The following is a 6,606-nucleotide window of genomic DNA, read 5'->3' as shown; positions in this document are numbered from 1 at the left end:
CTGGAATATCAAATGATATAAATATCAAATGAACCCTCTGGCTGAAACCTTAGGCTGCAGGAATGGGTGTCCGTGGACGTACAGTACAGTCACTCCAGCCCTTCGGTCAACTATGAAGGCCAGCCTTCATTGTCAGTATCACATCTCCAAGGGTATTTGAAAAGATAATGACTGCATTGTTTTATGCATCATATATTTTATGATAATGATAAGAAGTAGTTGTAAGCAGTAGCAGTAGAAGTAGTAGTTGCAGTAGGACTGGTGGTAGTAAGTTAATAATGGCATCATTCTGAAAGGATAGTTTTTATGGGTTTTTAACCACTGCACAGCATAATGACAATCTGGCAGTTGGTGATTATGTGGATGGTTCGGTGGAAACACAAGAACCGTATACTGTCGCTCATTAGCACATTGGAACGATGCCTGGAGTCTGTGAATGAAGCTCAATGTTTTGAAAAGAATTGTGAATTATCCCAATGCATTTTGGGCTGATTTATTTTTTATGTTCTCCGGCACATTTGTAATAAGATTAAAATGTGCTCAGGGCAAATGCTGTTCATTTGGTTTGGTTATGCTGTCCTCATAGCCCAATAGTCAAGAAAGACAACCTCATATTGGTCTGCCATAGTCGGTGGCCCTGGTCTGTGTTTGTGTGTTTGTGTGTGTGTGTGTGCGTGTGTGTGTGTGTGTGTGTGTGTGTTGTGTGGGGGTGTGTGTGTGTGATGTGTGTTTGTGTGTGTGTGTGCGTGTGTGTGTGTGTCGGTGTGTGTCTGTGTGTGTGTGCGTGTGTGTGTGTGTGTCGGTGTGTGTCTGTGTGTGTGTGTGTGCGTTTCGGTGTGTGTCGGTGTGTGTCTGTGTGTGTGTGTGTGTGTGTGTGTGTGTGTGTGGTGTGTGTGCTGTGTGTGTGTGTGTGTGTGTGTGTATGTGTGTGTGTGTGTGTGTGTGTGTGTGTGTGTGTAGTGTGTGTGTGTGTGTGTGTGTGTGTGTGTGTGTGTGTGTGTGGGTGTGGTGTGTGTGAGTGTGTGTGTGTGTGTGGTGTGTGTGTGTGTGTGTGTGGTGTCTGTGTGTGTGTGTGTGTGTGTGTGTGTGTGTGTGTGTGTGTGTGCGTGTTTGTTTGTTAATTAAGCCAAGAGATGTTTTACTGTTGTGTATAAGACACCAGGTGCACCAGCCATAAATGCCAGTCCAGTTAACCTCTGGTTGTGAGAACTTGTATCATTTTTAGTCAATAAAAGACAAGTCTGGGTATGTTCTTAGATAAAGACGGTGTGAAACACGATTCCGGCCATGAAAACACCTTGTTGCTATGTAACAGAGGGAGGTCGTAGGACCAGGGGGGGACAGGGAGTTCCTCCAGAGAATTCCATCCATCATGTGCAGCCTACATGCCAAACACACAAAGACAGAACATCTTCTCCTGGCTCCCATACCCTTTTTGTGTGCTTCTTTGCCGTGAGTCTTCTATTTATTTCAAACGTTTCACAATGGTGCTAGAGAAGTTTTTAATAGACACTAAACAAAGAAATTTAAGTCTTTTTGTCGAATGATAAATAGATGCAAATGCTTTGGAACAATCAACACCTCTTTATAAAACAATTTTATTGATTTGACTATTGTCAGCACATTTGATGTCTCACTAAAGGTTTTCCTAATCTGGCATGCCACAACTTTCCTTCAAACAACTGAACAAGCAGTCGGTTACCATGGCAGAGTTCTTGCTATATCCAAGGAATCTTCCACAATGTATCGAGTCCATTGACGGAACCGTTCGGTATTTCTTTAGATTTCCCTCCCATCTGGGTCGGGTTAAATATAAAAACTCATCTTAATGTCTACCTGAGCTCATGTTGAGAAATGTCCCTTTCGTACTTCACCCCAAGCTGGTGGACACATATAAAAGAGAACCAACTCATGCCGGGGACGTTTGAACTTCCAAGGCAGCAATGAAACATTACGTGTCAATTACGAAGCGACCCTTTCTTGTGCTCTTTCTGGTCTTTTATCTGGCAACAATGGCAGCTGTGGGGGGAAAAAATGATCCACTTTAACTTAACAGCCTACCTGACTGAACGAATACCTCTTATTTTTATACTACGCACATCGGGAGAAAATGGCAAATGTCGGAGCACACATCGAGGAGCCATCGCTCCGTGACAAAACAAAGGGAAGGAGAATGCATAATGCAAGAGGTGACTGCACATCAAAGAGCGTCGCTCACAGGGGAGGGAAGCGTTGGCTTGAAAACACAGTCAGTGTTATTATTTTAACTCTTGATATGCAGAGGCTCAAGATGATCCGGGAGAGTTCATCCGATTAAAGAAAATAATAATAATACAAAAAAAAGAAAATACAACAAGTTAAGTGTTTTTTATTTATTTTTTTGGACTGAATCCCCAACATTAAACTTCTGGAAAAGTTATCCCTGAGAAGGACGACGGTTTGTATACTTATAGAAAACGGAAAACTGGTGGACTCTCTGCGACCTATCAAGAGATACCCACGGTGGCTGTCTTCAGTCTGTCTTCCCCCTCAGCCAAAAACATGATCTTATCTCTGATCTGACAAGTCATTTCTCCGCCGTCGCCCGACACAGCATGTCCACGCTGGAGCAATGCACCGTCCCTCTTCCATCTTCAGCTCTCAGCGGCCTTAGGAAACAAGCAGGCCGTTACTAAACTACCTGCCGCCATGGAAACCAACGATCGTTCCGATCCGCTCCACAATATCGAAGGCGATGAGGAGAGTCCATCAGTTTTGGCTGGTTCCCGTCAAGCGTTTAATTTGTTTTGACTATGTTTGATCTTCTGTTACAATGGAGGAACTGCGGGCGATCAACACATAGTCTCGTGCACGCGGATCTGACTAAGGTGGGGCGTGCTCAAGACTTTAGAGAACAGCAAACTCACAAAGCAGAGGATCAGTGTTTTTCTAAGTGCATGGGGGCATGTTAAAAGCTGGCACTACGCCAGTTTCCCCCCTCCCCCCCACCCCCAGGCCTCAGCCCCCACATGCCCGAACACACGCGCTGAAAAACGGCCAGACAAACTTGCCGAAGAGTTAAAGGTTCAGGAGTCAAGCTGTAGATGGTTTCCTTGGCACGCGGTGTTGAGCAGACATTCAACACTTGGTGCCTTGGAAAAACATAGACCTCTGGGCGATGGCAGGGGCTTGCATCTCCTGCCACCTGGAGCAATCCCGGACCCCCAAAAGATTTTCTTTTCTGATTAGTGGCCCTGCTGGGAGAGTACGGGATCTCAAAAGAAGCCCCCCTATTTGTTGTTTTACTCTATCTGTGGAGAATATCTGGGTAGGGCTCATGAGGGTGTGTGTGTGTGTGTGTGTGGGGGGGGGGGGATTTAGTTTATTACAATACATTCTGTGTGAGTTTGTTCATGCCCCTTCTATAAACCACAGAAACAAATGTGTTACGCACGACATCACTTGGCAGTGGGATACTGCTTATTTAAGCACAAAAAAAGGGAGTTCTTTCTACCACAGGTGCCACATCAGACAGACAAAATAACCGGCGTTGTCCGTGCCTGTAAATCATTTAGGAAGGAAGTCATCTGACAGGAATATTGTGATTCATAAAATGGCCTGTTAAAAAAAGGTTCCTTTTGTCTTGAACATTGTAACCGTAGCCTACAGTGACATATTTACATCTCTCTGCTATCTGGGGTCCTGGGAATGCAGGCCATCTTGGATCGATTAGCGGGAGAAATGTCTGTGGGACAAACCGGACTCCAACATCGAAATAAGATTACGTTTTTATTGTAAATATACAAAAATGGTAGATGTATTGAAGATGAGGATTCAGTTGAGTGATCGGATTAGTGATGTGTTTTGATAATATATTAAACTTTCTGATAACCACATTTCTTTGATGTCTCTGTCCATTCAAGAAAAGCAACACAAACAATGCAGGGATTGTCCTTACATTGATCGAAAGGTTTTGTACAAGACATATTAGAAACTCACTGCCATATACAAACAAATCACCTATTTGTGGGTTGGAGCTGGCATTTACAATCCTTATTGGAATCAAAGAGTGCATGACTGGCATTCCACATTTAATTGCTTTAATATCTTCTAGGGGGTTTAAGCTGCCCAGGACTTTTCTTTGTTCAATCGAGGTGCTGCTGATAATGTCACGATTAAAGGCAGATTAGCTAATCCTCCAGTCCTGCGAATCTTGACATTTTGTGATATGAAACACAGACCAGTTTAGGAGGGAGACTCGATACACAAAAAGAGACCTGTGATGGGACAATACAGACAGAAAACGGTTTTGAACCCTCACATCTCTTCAGGAAGAGACTCTACTGATGAAAATGTCTCCGTTCTTTATCCTGACTGTCAAATGAGAAGCAAAACACAGCTCTAGCATTGGTAAAACACGTTTGAGGCAGTTGACCAAGCCAAGGCCCGTCAATGTGCTATTTTTTATGCATGCTGTTCCATACGGAATATACGGAAGCGGATACCAAAGTATTGTACAACAATAACGAGATTACTGCTGTTGTTTCAATCACTAAAACAACGAACATCCGCATGCTTCATTAGCATTACAGTAAACAAGGCTCTTTATATAGAAGACGACGGCAAACAGGATATACATTCATCAGGAACTGAGCAAATAAGGCAACTGTTCAAATCTCTATCAGATCAGGGGGCTAATTTTACAAGTGGCCAAAGGCCACCTGTTGACATTCAAACGACATTATATCATTTATTTGTCTGGGTACAACGTAGGGTCTGACAGGATATGAACAAGGACACCTTGCCTGTCACTCTCACGTCAACCATCCGTGGAATGCGACGTTTGTCATGTTTGAAGAAAATAAAAAAAGGCTTCCAGGAAGAAGAGATGTTTTGAAAGTCCACATGGGCATCATCACATTCGTCAAAAGTGACCACAAGGAGAAACATGCAGAATTCCTCCTTATCGGGGCTTCCTGTAAACAGCCAAGTGTTTCCTTTCCGGGGGCAGATGTGGCCGCATTGCCATCCTTAAAGACTGTTGCACGTAGTCCACGGTGACTCACAGCACATCCCTGAAAGTAGAGCCACAAACAGAGATGCTCCGCAGGGCGGGCCAATCACGGCACAGCACACTGTAGCCTGAGCCCTCTGATGCGCCCGGAGGAAACACCATCTGTTCCATTCTCCTTATGGGCTTTGCTTCAAGCTAAGATAATTAAACGTAATAGAGTGCAAATGTTCGAGTCCTCGTTGCCAACTTACGAAGGCTCCCCTCATTCTCATCCATACTCTGTGCGGTTTTTAGTGATTAGCCGATCTAATGCAAGAAATTACCACAGGTGGACCGGCGCATCTGGTTTCGCCGAGATAGTGAGCCTAGGCGTGCGCCCAGAGAGGGGGGGGGGGGGGGGGGAAACCGAAACGTAACGGTACGTGCCGAAAGACTAAAACTCAAATGAAACTGGAAATTACTGTTGAATCATAAAGCAGGGTTAAAGGCGGGCGCTGATGTGATTTTAACCCACTGTAACTACCCCTAAGTGTTAAGAAAGCAGGTAATAGCGCTGTATGGTGCACATTAAGTAACCCGCACCCCCACCTTCCCTCTCTTACCATCAAACGAATACATTGCAGCACTTTTCCTACAAAAGTGATAGCCAGAATGTTGTAAACAGATTCCTTTTAAAAGTACTCATGCAGATTAGCTTAGGGGCGGGGGGGGGGGGGGCTAAAAATAAGCCAGAATTGGATAAGCAATCCCCCCCCCCCCCGCCCCTAAGCACCCATCCCCAGGCCACCCCTGCTGCGAAAGGATTACCTCACAAGTGAAGTGTGCGCTTCAAGTGCCGCGTGTAAAAATGGACGCTGCTCCTGGGGTTGGATCTCGAGTGGGTGTCACAGACATGGTGCCCCGACCCCCAACCGTCACCCCCCCACCACCACCAACCCCTCCCATCTGACCCCGGGGCACGGGGCCCTCGGGAGACAATGGCAGGGCTGTGTGAAGCACAGACCTCCGGGGGTCATAGGTCAGGCTGCCCCCTCTTCTCAGGTCTTCAACGGTGGAGTGGCTGTTTAGTGACAACACGTAGCAAGGGAGAGTTGTGTGAATTCCTTCAATTCGGGGGGGGGTGGGGGGGGGGGGGGGGGGCATGGCGTTCTTCAGATCGGTTGTAGACGCTTTGGACAGAAAGCCGGTCTAAGTGATCATGTTTCACTGGCACTCGATTTAGGAAGTTCTACGAGGGCTCTGTGAAACCGTTGTTGAGGCGTCCCAGTATGGTGCGAATGTTTCATTTCACTTTAATTACGTCATCGTGTTTTATTATCATGCAAAGAAAAAAACCGTGAATCCATGAGTTCCGGAATAAAACTGTGTTCATAAGGCTGTTTTATAGGGGTAAATGGTAAGTCCTACCATACCATTACTCAGATTAATGAACAATTTAGACGATATCCAACTGGGAGGGGTGCAAAAGTTGCTTAATTTGTTTACAGCATATGTATCCTGCAACTTTTGGCTAACAGGCGATTCTCTTTTAGAATGACTCCAAATTGAGAGGTTTACCAGAAAGACTTTCAGCAGAGGAGTGGCGCATAGAAAGTTGTCGCCTTGATGTTCAG

This window comes from Gadus morhua, chromosome 10 (assembly GCF_902167405.1).
Source record: "Gadus morhua chromosome 10, gadMor3.0, whole genome shotgun sequence".
Taxonomy (NCBI): domain Eukaryota; kingdom Metazoa; phylum Chordata; class Actinopteri; order Gadiformes; family Gadidae; genus Gadus; species Gadus morhua.
The sequence above is the reverse complement of the archived record's forward strand: the minus strand, read 5'-3'. Positions refer to the sequence as shown.